This window comes from Lissotriton helveticus, chromosome 3_1 (assembly GCF_964261635.1).
Source record: "Lissotriton helveticus chromosome 3_1, aLisHel1.1, whole genome shotgun sequence".
NCBI classification, from domain to species: domain Eukaryota; kingdom Metazoa; phylum Chordata; class Amphibia; order Caudata; family Salamandridae; genus Lissotriton; species Lissotriton helveticus.
Genome location: NC_136061.1, coordinates 1,897,730,297 through 1,897,745,540, shown reverse-complemented (window position 1 = coordinate 1,897,745,540; position 15,244 = coordinate 1,897,730,297). Strand labels below are relative to the sequence as shown.

The 15,244-nt window shown below is 42.6% G+C and overlaps 1 protein-coding gene across 6 annotated transcripts in view; it reads left to right on the top strand.

Moving 5' to 3' along the window:
* The window catches only part of TESMIN (testis expressed metallothionein like protein), a 1,592,961-nt gene that overhangs the window by 325,185 nt on the left and 1,252,532 nt on the right, over positions 1 to 15,244 (top strand). For all 6 annotated transcript variants that reach the window (XM_078682880.1, XM_078682879.1, XM_078682876.1 and 3 more), the window contains one exon: positions 6,260 to 6,435. The gene's annotated coding sequence lies outside the window, so the exon portion shown is untranslated. The remainder of the gene's footprint in view (positions 1 to 6,259; positions 6,436 to 15,244) is intronic.

Sequence of the window (15,244 nt, the reverse complement as noted above, 5' to 3'; positions counted from 1 at the left end):
GCAGCCGGTGCTACGCCATCATTATCAGTGCACCGAGGAGCCTGTGGGAGAGTGTCATGCCTTCCCAAACTACCATTAACAGGGATGTTAGCAACGTTAAATATGTGTGCCCCCATAATTTTAGCCTTCTTGTATGAGGGAGTCGATCTAGGGGAGCGCTTTCTTTTGTGCAGATTGTCCTTAATACTATCAAATCTACCGTAGCAAGTGGACGCATCGGAAATATCTGGGGAATGAGAAATGGGGGTAAGATGGTGGTGAGGGCTAACCACAGGAGTGGACAGGCTTACGGACAAAGGTAGTGGGCACAAGGGTGGCGAAGGGATAGACAAAACCGGAGTGTCATGAACATCCGCCATCGTTGTTACACACTGTTGGTTGTGCAAACGCTTCGGAGTGATGGCTGATGCTATATGCCCTAGGGAAGATTTCTTGGAGTTAGCAAAATCTAACGAGAATTTCCTAGCAGCCGCCAAGTCAAGGGACACTCTAGTTTGAAGTTTGGTAATCTCCTGGTCTATGGCAATATTTGTGCGTGTAATAAAATCATCCATAGGACCATTGTGAACCAACCCCCCCTTAGCCGCCCTACTGCGGGTAGCACGAGTACACATATTTACAAAAATAGACTACCAGCCTAGACGGGGGTAATGGACGATACCAATTTGGAAGAAGGCAAAGCTAGGGCGTAAGAGCAGGGGCCCAGACCAGACCTCGAACGGCCTCAAACGGCCCGCTCTTAGCCCGCTGCGGGAGACCTGTTCCTAGGTATAGAAACCGTAATGTGGGCGGGCCAACGGGGAGAGCGGACCGGAAGGTCTGGCAGGGTCACGCAGGGACTCCTGGACAATGGAGTCCCTGCACACGCTCGCAGCCCCGCTGTGCCTCTCACCCAAGCCCTTCTCCTCAGCAGCGCCAGGTGCAGCAGCCAATGTCCAGCCCCCAACAAGGACGACGAAGCGGGCGAGCTTCAGCAGAAAGCAGGAAACAGCGTCCCAAGCAAGCGCCAGGTACAAGCGCTAAAAGAGATTGTGGCGATGTAATATACATTTGTGGAATCACCTGATACAGATACTATCACGTTTGTGAAGAAGGTATTTTTACTAGAAGGGACTCCTTGTGATTTAGTTCCAGACAACGGGACACACTTTGTGTCTGATAAAATGCGTACATTTTCGTATTTGAAAGATATAAAACACATTAAGGTGGCATTGTACTCACCTACTTCTAATGGGCTTGTGGAGAGTGGTAATAAGATTCTGAAAGAAGGGATTCAGTCAGCAATCGCTTCAGGTTTGGATGTTGGAAAATCTCTGGAGGAGAAAGTGTGGAACTATAATACGTCTCCTCATTGCACCACTGAAGTCACGCCTTTTGAACTGCTAAGTGCAAAAAAGGCTCACTCAACCCTAGTTCCTTCTTGTTAAGGGAGAAAAAGATCAGAACATGAAAAGGAATGTTTTAGTGCTGGCGGGGTTGCAAACAAGGTTAAAGAGAAGAAATGGCGCATGAGGGCAAAGTTTGATAGGAAAAACTGTTCGAGGAACAAAAATATTTCGGTAGGCCAATGGGTAATGATCAAAAAACCCTATAAAGTGACACAAGGGAATTCTGTATTTTCAAGTCCTGTTCAGGCTAGCAGGGTAAGTAAGGGGGCAGCTTTCTTGGAAGAAAAAGGATAGTGGAACAAGAGGCAGTTGGTGAAGGTGACACCCGAGCAAGCCAAGATTTTTAGTAGTAGGAAAGACACTTTGTATGTACAAGATAATGGGTTGACTCATTGATAACAGTCAGATGTGAGAGCCGTGCCTGTCGCTGAGAACAAAAGGCTAGTCATTGATGTGTCTGTAGGGAGACCTTCAACTGTGAACCCATTCACCTTTGTGATAAGGGGGGAGGTGATGTAGTGGGGTTGTTTTACTTTAATGTTGTGATGTTAATGCTTTACAGAATGTTGTGGTTTGAAAATGTTTGTCCCATGCATGGAGTGTGCCCTGGCTGAGGGTTCAATGGGCAATGACAGTTGCTGATCGACCTTTGTGCCAGAGGCACGCTACTGTGTTGATGTCTTTGCATGCCAACAAGCCAATGTTGGTTAAGCAGTACTAAGAACTCTTTCAAACAACTGCAACCCCCACAGGTCAACCACTGCCTACACTACAGCACACATGCCTCAAATGGATTATGTTGCCCTGCAAACATCTATTCTTGGTATGTAGTGCTGTAGATTCACATTCGCCAACCCTCCTCCGCAAAACCCTTGTGTACATTGCAGCTCATACACTTTATATACTTATATCCTAATACCCACGGACCTAAATGATCTACCGACCAATCTCCAACATCCTAACTCTGGCTAAACTCCTGGAAAAATGTGTTTTCAGCCAGGTAGACAACCACATCCCTAATTTCCACCTGCTCAATAAATTCCAATCTGTTTTCCGGACAGGACATAGTACTGAATCGGCTATGACCCACATAGCAGATGACGCACTAACAATCCTAGACCAGAACGAAACCTGCCTACTTATCCTGCTTGACTTATCTTCGGCCTTTGACACCGTCAAACATGATAATCTTCTAGATCTCTTGCAATACAGAATGGGCTTATCGGGGTCAGTACTAAATTGGTTTACCTCTTTGCTCCTGAATAGAGCCCAAAGGTTAGTCACATTAGGAATCCCACAGGGCTCTTCCCTCTCACCTACACTGTTTAACCTATTCATGGAGCCGCTCACTGAGATTCCAGACTCATCAAATAACCACTTTCACATGTACGTAGACGACACGCAACTATACTTAAAGATAAATTTTCCGGATGACATCAAATCTCTCAATCTAACTTTACAAAATACTCAGTCATGGTTGACTGAAAACCACCTCAAACTAAAGTCCTTCAAAACTGAATTCGTACTCATCACCCCACCTAACCAACCAGCCACCATACACGAATCACTTAAACAACTTACAGCATTCGACTGTCAACCTCTTCTAATCGATTCAGCAAAATCTCTGGGAGTAACTCTGGACAGTAACCTAAACGTGCAAAAACACATCAGTGCCGCAGCAAAAGGAGCAAACTTTCAGATCAGCACTCTGAGAAAATTAAAACCATTCCTCCCAGTAAATGACTTCAAGCTGGCAGTCCAAGCACTAGTAATTCCCAGACTAGAATAAGGTAGTGCAACTCTCTGTGGACTCCCTAGATCTACAACTGTCCCCCTAAGAGCATCACTCCACTCAGCGGCCAGTCTCATCACAGGCTGCAAAAGAAATAGCCACATCTCCCCTGACTTGTGCTCCATTGGCTACCCTTCGAAGCAAGAATTCAATTAAAAATCGCCTGCATGACACATAAAGCCATACATCACACCACCCCGAGGTATCTGGCCAAGAAACTGGAGCTTTCATTTGGAAACAGATCATCCAGGAGCACCAGCAACCTTCTTCTAAAGCCTGAAAGATTTGCCAAGAAGAAAACATATAACTGCGCTTTCTCTGGTATTGCTTCAAGGATTCGAAATGCACTACCCCCAGAAACCAGACTTAACCCCTCAACTGCCTACCTCAAAAAAGAAGTCAAATCTCTTCTCATGTTGAAATTCACTTGAACATTGAAGCGGACTCTTGGAGCAACCAGCTGGAACATAAGACTCTATTTCGAAATACTATGTTTCTTTTGTGCATTGTCTCCTTTGTTTAACTACCTCACTTGTAAAGTGCTCTGATACCCGCAAGGGTCATGTTCGCGCTATATAAAACCCTCAAAATAAAAATACATGTTGTGGGTGAAGCTTATGCATAAATAAATACTCGACTTACCAGAAGTATGGCTTCAGGGTGGTAATTTGTCAATCAACACCGATGCTGTTTTTTTCATATATAGACCGACGTTGCTGCAATCACTACGTGGCCTTGTATCCTTCTTGCGGTCAGTATGTATAATGATCAAATATAAAGATAAGTGTCCTAGGGCCCAGAATTATTTTACATTCCTAAGCAAGTCAGCAGACTGCAAATGTAAAAAACAATTTGTACTGCACTAATGTACATTGCAATGGACAGTGGCCACTGCAAATAATAACCTACATTTAAGACGTTTACAGGCCACTGCATATAATAACACACTTTTCACACATTTGTTATGTGCAGATTATGGGGTGATGCGCTGCAAAGTGTTCCTGACTCAGTATCACTTGAAAGGTTATCAACACATGGTTCAAATCTTCCCCAGGATGAGTGTTTGTTTACCCTCTGAGTTTATAAACCTATTGTTATTCTAAATACAGGTTAGAGTCAAGGCAAAATATTGCGTCAGGGTATTCTTTCAAAAATGAAATATTTATTTTCATTTGTTTCTCATCGTATAATGCCAAAGATATTTTCTGTAAATTATCCACAAGTATCTCATGAATTGATCAACAGGTGGAACATTTGCAGTTCCTTGTTACATCAAAGGAGATTGCTCTCAAAATAGCCAACATGTGTTTCACCCTATGAAGGCACGTAAGACTAGAGCTTTCTCATGGCTAAGGTATAGAAAAACAAAAGATACCAAAAAAGGACTTCATAAAATAAAATTGTTGCTGACTGCATAATATTATTTTTGGTGCAACGCTAATGGTGAAAACACTGCCCTGTCGAAGAGACACTGCACACGTGCTCTTGGAATTAATCTTTACATAAGTGACCAAGTGAAGGTGTGATGTGGTGGAAAATAATTAATTACTGATGGGGCAGCCAATAGTAGTAGGACAGTAACGAATGGGAATGCTATTTATATTTGAAAAGCACTAACAATAAGTTTATTGACATGCAATGAGAAGTTACCAGCAGCGTGTTTAATTTAAAAGAGTGTAATAATAAGTTACGGCAGCGTGTTTAATTTAAGAGTTCATGTGCAGTGTCTCTTCACGAGTGCAGTGCTTTCACCATTACTGTGGCGCCAGAAATATGGTTATGTAGTCACCAACAATTTTATTATTCTAAAACCTGCTTTTGTATCTTTCGTTTTTCTATACATCATCACTTGAGAAAGCCCTAGGCTTACCTTCCTGCATGGGGCAAAACACGATGGCTATTTTGAGAGCAATTTCTTTGATGTAACAAAGAACTGAAAAGCTTACACCTGTAATCAATCCATTTGATATTTGGCCTGAGATCAATCTTCTTTGCTATAACAAAGAACTGTAAAACTTCCAGCTGTAAATCAGTCCATGTGATATTTGTGGATAATTTACAGAAGGCATATTTTGAGGTTAATCTTCTTTGATTTAACAAAAAACTGTAAGGCTTACACGTGTGAGCAATCCACGTGATATTTGTGGATAATTTCAGGAGGCATTTATTTGGAATTATACATGAGAAACAAATGAAAATAAATATTTAATTTTTGAAAGAATATCTTGACGAAGAACTTTAATTTTCAACAATATCTAGCTCTGACTCCAACCTGTATTTAGAATAACATCTCCAATAGGATTATGAACTTCAGGGGATAAACGAACACTTATCCGGTTAAAGATTTGTATCACTACGAAGATTTGTTGGTGCAACCCTTGTATGAGTGTAACATTTCCCAAAATTCAGTATTTATGTGATTGAATACAGTGATTAGCCGGCAGATTATGACTGTCAGGTTTATGAACAGGATTTCTGAACACATGGTTTCCAACCACTCCTGCTGTCGCAAAGCATCGAATGGGCACCAGCTGCTGAGGGCAAGCGTGACAATTCATACATTATCAAAGTTGTGCGTTTCAGACAGCTTACTTTTTGGGTGTTAAGGCTTGTAAGGAGTAGTAGGGACCACTACATGTTCCTTAAAATGTCTCATTCTTAGTATGCCACTTTTTGGGGCATACTGCACCCGCACATTTTGAATTAGATTGCTGAGATGGAGTCAACTGTTCAACGCAAATCTCCATGGAAACATTTGCTCTTGCGTGCAGTAAGGTCCACAGTTGATTCCAAATCTGTTAGTAATGACGCTTGCTGTGTGTGCTTTACTGTTCCGAGTCCCTTTGCACAGTGAAGAATTAGTGAATCCTTTGCTGTGCAAAGTCTGAAAACAGTTTACCGTATTGTCATCAGACTGAGTTATTTTATTTAATATCACGTACAGAAATTAATTAGTTTGGCAGTTTGGGTTTTGCTGAAGTCTAGTCTGGATTTAAGTCTACAATTGAGCCAGGGCGTTGCATTCAGTGAAGGTTTTTTTCCTTAGTTAATGTATATTGATATTTGTTCACATTTTCAGGTGGACGGAGAACTTCGTCATCTCTGTTGATGTTGACGAGCTAATAGGAGACAGTGATTTAATGACATGGACAGGACTTGGATGAGAAAGCAATCCTGATTTATTTTTCTTCATAGCTTCTGCCACTGGAAAAATTGGAAAGTTTCCCAGAACGGAGACATCTCTCAGCCGCTAAGGTTAGTATATCCCTGGAGAGTTATTGGATTCCCCAGGGGTCTATAAGAATCTTTATATTAATATTGTCCTATTTGGCGGGGATTTTGTCCATCAAGAAGTCTGCAACATTATCAGAGTTTTTTTAAATGGTTGTATTTGTGAAGCTACTGATGTCACAGCTGCGAAGTTAATGAATGAATGAATAATTTATTGTTCAGTTAATTAAAACTTACATTCTGACACAGTAGCAAAACGAAAATGCACACCATACAAAAGTATCGTTTTAAAAACACACATTTTACTATGCATTTTCAGACCATCGGAATAAAAATTGATTTTAAAAACATGATCTACAATGATATTGTCTCATAGATCTTATTGCCCTTAATGAACCCCTTGCACCTATCGAGTTCTGGTTATACGGCTATTGGTTGAACTATGCAGCATTTTTACGCAAGATAGTCATTAAGGAGCCACGTGCCCTGTAGGATTCACAAATGTAAAATTCTATTTAATGGTCTTAGGTTGGCCAACATAGTTTAAATAATCATACATGCACCTAGGGGTACCATGCATTGTTTTTGTGCGAAATAGTCAGTAAAGTGCAACGTAACTTGTAAATTTCATCAGGGTATTATTTAATGGTCATGGGGTAAGAAACATAATTAGGAAAGTCTAACATGCACTAGCAGTATCTTAAGGGCAGCTTCTTATACACGATTTAATACCATTGCACTTAATAGTTAATCTCCTAGAATAAGTAAGTGAATAGGATTTATCGAAAAAATTAAAGTGCATTGTGCTTTTGTTTAAAATCTTTTCTCAACTTAATACTGTATGTAGATTAAAAACCATCCCAATTAATCATAAATTGGCGGAAGGCCATGTAGTGAAGGCAGACCTCTGCTTGCACACATTGCTATGTTAGCATAAGCTTATTAGAAGTTTAAACGCCATTTGGCCCTTTTGCCGCTTTTGCACTTCGCACTGCAGGTAGCTGTTGTTGTTAAGTTTGACTGCGTGAATATCTTCACATGAGAATGGCTTGTTTTCAACATCTCTAGACTTACACCGCTAGCTTAGTATGCACAGTGGGTGTTAAAGCCTCCAAGGATATCATAACAAATAATAGCTGTGATTCGGGCTGATCGGCTCATGCTTAGACACAACATACACGCAGCTGCAGTTAACTGAAATTCTGGTGCCTTTAATATATGGCACTACATACATGATTTTAGCACTTGGAAGAATTCCGTTTCCAGAGAGACAGAGCTTGTGCAGATCCTGATGTGATTCACTCCTGCTGATCTTAGAGGTATAGGGTCCCCCAGTCAAGCCTAAGAGACCTACTATATTTTATAAAACATAGTTCCTAGCTAGGGAGGGTGGCATACAAGGCACCATAGGACCTGTTTCCACCATCATTATAATATGATTTCTCATTTTGTGTTTTATGGAATTGTAACAATGCTTATCATATTATTTTTAATCATATGCCTGCTTATGTTACCAAAAATACTGCATCTTAGAAGCACGTCGTTAAAATAAACATTTTAAACATTACCATGTCTCTTTTTTACCCATGTTGTGGACTGGTATGAGAATAACAAATGAAAGAGAGTTCTTGATTCTCACCATTCCTGAGAGTACCCTAAGTCGCATGTTCTGGGTTGTTAAATCATTGGTTTCTTTGCTATAGGACGAAGAGCTAATGTGATACTGATGCTAGTCTGTTAGGGGTTTTAGGTACTAAGGTCAGGTTTTTGGACCACCACAATTCACTGAGGTCCTGGGTCTCTGTGCACAGTTCTTTGCCTGAGCAGAATCCCTGCAACATGGCACACCTAACGTAGTTGTCTTATTTAGAGACTCTTGAGTAGTGCTTATATCAGTCCACGACACCCTCACTATTGTTTCTGGTTAACAGTGGTCACGGATTAACCTACCTATAGTTACATAGGTTTTTTCAAGCTTGATAATTTAAAAAGATTCATACTTTGAGTTACTACCCATTTAGTGCTGTGCAACATTTTCTTTGTACTTCTTCTCTACTGAGTCCTTATGGCTGACATTGAGATCCCTCAACATAGTAGGGTGGCCGTCCGGAATTATTTGCAGGCGTTTGGCGACACCATTGATGGCATGCAGTCGTTTTTGTGGTGAGTGCTGAGGCGGCATACCCATTTCAGCTCTTCTACTCATGGGTTAACTTTCCTGCAGTAAATGCGGGTTCTGGTACGTTTCATATTTATACTCCCGCTGCCGTGCCTTTGGTCTATACCCCATAGAGGACACTGGAGATCCATATTACCGCCTGGCAGCATCGTTTGGTTTAATGGTGCCCTTCCCCAATCGGTAACGGTAGTTCGGTTAGGCCCTTAGGAAGCGGTGTTTCCTAACGCGACTCCTGTTGAATAACACAGGATTCTCACCATTAGTTTGCTGAAAGACTTAGTACCGGAGGATCCTGATTGTGAATCCTGGGATTTTTGCGACAGTCTATTCTAAGTGCTTCAGGCACTCAGTCTATGGCTGTCCTACCCTCCGTCATTAAGCGTGTACAGGATGAACACGGAGCGGAGACGGCTGTTGAATTGGGAATTAGACTTGTGGGAGTGTTTGACGTAGTTTCCGATCTAGTCCTTGCTAATGTCAAGGGTGATGGGGTGAGCTTCCAGGTGTCGAATGCTTTACGCGATGTCCCCAATGCCAATAAGCCCCTCCTGTTATCGAAAATTATTACCGCGGCTTCGAAGACCATTGGCCGCAATAGTTTGGGTGTTAAGCCTTTTGCTAAAACAGCGCAGAAGTCTACTAAAGCCGACCGCTCAGATTTTCCAAAGCAGAATTACAATAAGAATAAGAAACGGGGGGAAAAGCAACAGAAACACGGGTCACGTCCTTCTTCGCCGATACCGATGTCTACAGAGCGCACATATGATTTGCGTGACCGCGCTACTATTAAGTCATCTGATCGTTTTCAGGTTCCTGATCAACGTTCTCCTCGCTCTTTGCAGGATACATCGATCTCACCAACCGGTGGAGGATATGGCGGCAAAGGTCGGGGTGCCCAGCAAAACCGTGAGCAGCCCCGCCAGACTGACAGTAAAAGCAAGAAAAACGACTCTCAACGTCCTAGACCCCAGTTTCAGAAGAAGAAAGTTGCTGCTTTAACAGCAAGATATGCCACGGATAGTGAGAACACAGCTTCGGAACCTGACGTGGGTTCCGACGCTGTTAGACAGCACAACGGAAATTATAGTAGTGCGGGAAGCATTGCATCCATTTCTGAATGTGACAGCAACTGACAAGTTCGTTATTGTTGGACACTATAGTGGCTCCCCCTGAAAGACTCAATGAAATAGTTTTTAATTGAAGGTGAAATGCAACGTACTATAAAAGGGGTATTTTGGGAAAATCTTACAACTATCTATGACATTTTGTTAGAGGAAGTAGATTGGCCCCCGCCTTTCGTCCTAGCCACTCTGCAAGGGGAGGATGTAATCGTCCCTGCTTTTGCACATACTGTGCCAAAGGAGCAGGCCCTGCATTTTGCAGAAGAGTGGGCTAAGGTGCTTGCACCGACAGTGTACTGTACTCAATGTGGATGGGACAAATTTTCGCCCAGACATGAGATTCCTTTGCGGTCTATGCCACAGCCTCAACCCCAATACCCCATGCGACGTGAAGCGAAAGCTCCCGTTGCAGAAATCCTTGAACAATTGGAATATCATGGTGTGATTGAAACGTGTCTGTCTCCGATGAATGATGGCTCGTACCGTTTGGTATTGGATTACCGGCACTTAAACTCCCATTGTCAGACCTGCGCGGTACAGAATACTCACAGTTCTGACCTTGTGAATAGTCTCGTGCATAAAAGGTTTAAGACCACTCTTGACATATCCAATGGCTTTTTTAGCCTTAACCTGTCCTCTATTAGTAGTCAATGGACAGCATTTATCTGTGGCGGTAAACCGACACAGTTCCGAAGATTAGCTATGGGCTATAAGAACAGTCCTGGCGTCTTTGCCGCCTGCATAGTCTCTTTTGGAGGGGCTCGACCCTGATGCATGTTCGTATGTGGATGACATTTATCTCACAGATGACAAATTATGGACGCTTCTGTGTTGACTGCATCATCTGTATGTTTGCGGACTTCGGTTACAAATTTAACTTTGCTAAATCACTCATTGCAGAGTACACAGTGTTGTTCTTGGGCTATGAGCTCAACGTCATGGAGAAATGCACACAATTGCGCGCTCCTACAACTCTGAAGAAACTACAATCTTTTTAGTTTTTTTTTTACTTCAGGCGTACTTATATTTCCGATTATGCCCAGTGTATCAAGCCGCTTTATGCCTTGGTACAACCTACTTTCTCCAAATGTTGCAGGCTGCCTGAACATTCTGCAAATTTGCGATCTTTGCAGTCTGATCTTCTTCTTGAATCTAGATTCTTACCCGCTCGTGAGAACCACACAAACCTGGCAATAAGAATTGTGCCTGGGGTGGTGGGTTTCACGTAACTGACTTTTAATGAAGGTGACACAGTCTCTATCGCTTACAAGTCACACTTGTACACTTCGGCTGAAATGCGATTTTCCTCTGTGGAAAAAGTTCTCACTGTAATACAAATGGCGATTCTGAAAGAACGTGCGCTGTCGCAGGGGACATGCATGTTGGTTGTTACTCCGTATCCTACCTTGGAGGCAGTGACGAAAGCCAGTGTACCTAATTCGAAAGCTTTACATCCGAGGTGGATACAATGGGCCACATCTTTGACGTCTCCGGATGTCACCGTCATTTTTGATTCCTCTTTGCAGATTCAAGAGTACTTGCAGTATGAATTTGTTCATCTTGCTCCTCTGACCATGCGCCCGCTGGAGGCTTTCTAGTGTATCATTCACACAGACGGATCGGCGCAACTGGAGACGGAGTCTAAACATGCTTATTTGGCGGCTTGCACAATAGTGGTCGGTACCATGGTGAATGGAGAGTTCAAGTCTGATGTCGTGCATACATAGACATTAGGGGACTGTACCGCCCAATTGGCAGAGCTCCGTGCTCTGGTGCTTGCACTGGAGTACGCTGATCCTAGTGTGACTGCTCTTCTTGTAAGCGACTCTTACTACTGTGTGCAGTCTTACAACAACAACTTATTCTTTTGGACTCAGAATGACTATCGTGATTGCAAAGGTAGCACGATTAAACACAAAATGCTTTGGGATTGAGTGGCTGAACTTAAAGAACGGCTCCTACTCGTGTTTGTGGTTCATACTCTTGGTCACAAACCCGTGGGGGTACACGCTGTTAGTAACGGTCCTGCTGATGAAGCAGGTAAGTCAGCAGTTGCAACATACTTGGTAGTAGCAGTTACACATTCCAAAAGTAAGATTGATGATGATATCTTGGCAGCTATTGCCGCAACGGAGAAGGGATGTAATTACCCGAAAGGTTTCCCTTCTAAATACTCTTATCATTTAAGTCCTGATAAAGTTCCTTATGTGAGAATTAACAACGTTGGTGACAGGTTGATTCTCAACGCGGTCCGCAGGCAATCTTTAATAACAGCGGCTCACACAGGTATGGCCTCGGCTCATGCCAGTGTGTCAGCTACTGTATCTCTCCTACAACACGGTAACTAGTGGCGTGGGTTGTACAAGCAGATGCGTGATTATGTCCTTCATTGTTGCATATGCCAGCAGATTAAACCTTCAACTGCTGCGCGTCCGCCCCAGACACAGTTGTACATATCTAATAAACCACTTGGGTGTGTTTACTTAGATCACTGCGGTCCTTTCTCTTCAGATACTGCGTATAAGTACATCTTAGTTGCAGTTGAGTCGTGCACGCGCTTTGTTAGGGTGTGGCACAAAGGAGTGCTGATGCCTGCCCAGTCATCAGGGATTTGCGTGTCTTTGTGGGAACTTTTGCATGTGGTACCTTTCACTTGGACCAGGGTCCACCGTTTGCCTCGAAGGCATACAAGGATGCCATGGCTTCATTGGGGGTCCAAGTCACATTTTCGTTTCCATACAGGCCTATAGGCAATAGTGTTGTGGAGCAGATGAACCGTGACTTAAAGCAATCCTTGACAGCTAAGTTATTAGGTACAGGCTGGAACTGGCTCGCCCATTTCTATAGCGTACAGCGTGCACTAAATAATCTCCCTAGAAGGTCTCTGGGTCGGCGGACCCCATACGAAATGCTCTTTGGCATCAAAATGTTTGTTCCGGACCTTGAGGGTCTAGACATGGCGGTGCCTGCCGCATCCTTTGACATAGAAGAACATTCTAATGTTTTACAGAACCTACAAAAGACCAGAGACAGTCTTGCAAAGGAACATTTGATCTCCACATCTGATGCTGCTCTTCAGATTCCGGTAGTTAGCTGGCTACCCCGAGTTGGTGATCCGGTCCGTGAGAAGGTGGAGAACGAAAAGTATTCGGCCCCTCATATCGAGCAACAGTTCCTGTACTTGGTGTGCAGGGCACGAGAACAGTCATTTTACCTCCAATTCCTGGTCGCAAGGAAAACAGCTACTTCTCCATTGACAATGTCAAATTACAGTGAGTGGCTGATTCTTCTTAGTATGACACCTGCGGTCTCTTGTCCAGCGATGCTGAGAAATTCTGTTTTGGCTCCGGCAAGTAACACCGGACCTGACCTTGCCATGGAGATGCCTACAGTTACAAATCCTTTATTGAGTTCACCAGCTGGTGATCCCCTTGATGATACTGAGTACACTTATCCAACAGATTTGTTGATGCCTGATTTGCCAACTAATGCAGTTAACCAGTCACGCTTTTTATTTGACACTGACTCGACCACATCAAAGTCGTCCTCAGAGATTTCTATTTTTGCAGTTTGGTTTAAAAGACATTTTGTGATACCACCTTGGACTTACATTTGGCTGGTGCTTTTCTCAATTTTTGGGATTTGTGGTTTATTTTTTCCACTTTGTGAACAGTCAATATGTTAACCCCTTGCATGCTGATGACAGCCCCCAGCCGTCATGCACTACGGTGCTCGTGTGCTGATGACGGCTGGGGGCCGTCATGAACCCGCCCACTCAATAAAACTGCCACACAGGCGCAGAATCGCGGCAGCATGCAAGGGGTTAAAGAAAGATCTACAATTCGACTTATTGATGGAACTTTGGCACCCCTCTCCTCATCTCACATTATGAAGAGGGACCAGACTTTTGTTAATATCACTGCTTGGCCCATTTTAGATGAGATTGTATGGGATGCTGTCAAATTTCAAATCCCCACAGAGGTTATTAATTTTCCCAATGTACTACGTGTTTCAATGGGGGATGTGGTTAAACAAAATATACGCTCTGATGATTGGTATGTCCAAGCCGTAGAAGCTCTGTTTTCTGATTTGAAATATTATGCTGCTTTTGATGCTGAAGATTTGTATTTAGACTCTGCGAATTATGCTGATTTATTTTGCTACCAGCACGTTCTACACAAAGCAAACACATTTAGAAATGTGGTTAATTACACACAGTGGGAACATTGTCCCGTTCCCATTGAGGGAAGCTCAAAGATTCTTTTGAAAAAGTATACATATTTTACTGATTTTAATCAATCTAATCCTGACGCATTTTATTTTAAGATGACTGGGTAGTACTCTTCCGAAGTTAGACTAGGCTATTGGGGGCTATGAGCTGTGGAAAGATACTGTTGATCTTAAATCTGTTTTGGGTTCCAAAGACTGATGATGTCGACATAAATGATTTTGTGAAAGGCCCGGCAGGTGGCAGGTCGAAGAGATTTATTTATGGATTATATGCTGTTTACAATGAGGTTTGGATACTATCTCAAATAGAAGCAGCGTCTAGATTACTTGCTATCGACCAGGCTAATTTAGAAAAAGTGTTTGCAGTTGTTAATAATGGTATTAACACCCTTTCTTCCAGAATTTACACACTGGATAATATTGTTTCATGTGTTGTTGATATAGTACAGGACGATGTATCTGTTTTGTACCATGGTCAAAATCAATGACGTTCAATCATGCAATTTGCTTGGACATTACAAACGTCGAAGGCTGGTAAAATTCCTTGGGACTACATGAACATTTCTCCTCTATTTTTACCTTTTAATTTGACTGTTAAGCAACAATTTATGTCTAGGAAGGATGCTATGTATTCACTTTTGCATATTGAAAAACTGGAACCATTACCATTTTCTGTGGCCAAATATAATTCCGTTGTGTGGCTCATTCATGGGTTAATAACGTTGCCTTTTCCCTTATTCAAATCCAATTCATGTATAAAGTACTATGCCATAGGCAGATATGAACCTTTGGGAAGTGCCTTTCTCCATGAAGTTTGGCCACTGCCATTCACCTATAGATGCCTGAGAGAGGGTGAAGAAGTTTATTTGAAGAGTTAAGATTGCACTTCAACACCTGACCATTCATTAGTCTGCAGGAACATCCAATTGCACGCGTCGTGTTATTCACACGCCCTAAATTTAACCTGCATTTTAAAGGGAAATCCCGTCCTGGCTATAACTCCAACTTTCACGTTGCTAGCAAACGGTAGTTATTTGCTTTTAAATAATGAAGATTGCTGTGTTATGCCGGCAGGGATACCGTACATTGTGACTGTTTCCCAACGTGTAGTCTGTTGCAAAAATGTGCTGTTCACTCCTCTGCATGGTAAGCTCGATGTTTCCATCTGGCCTTCCATTCCGACCTTGAAAGCAGAATTCAACAAGATAAGTCGAATAAGGGCTCTTATGTCTCAAAAAGAGGTCGCCCATACATCTTTGCGTGAAACATTTGTACTTCACGTGGCAAACACTTGCACTGAGGT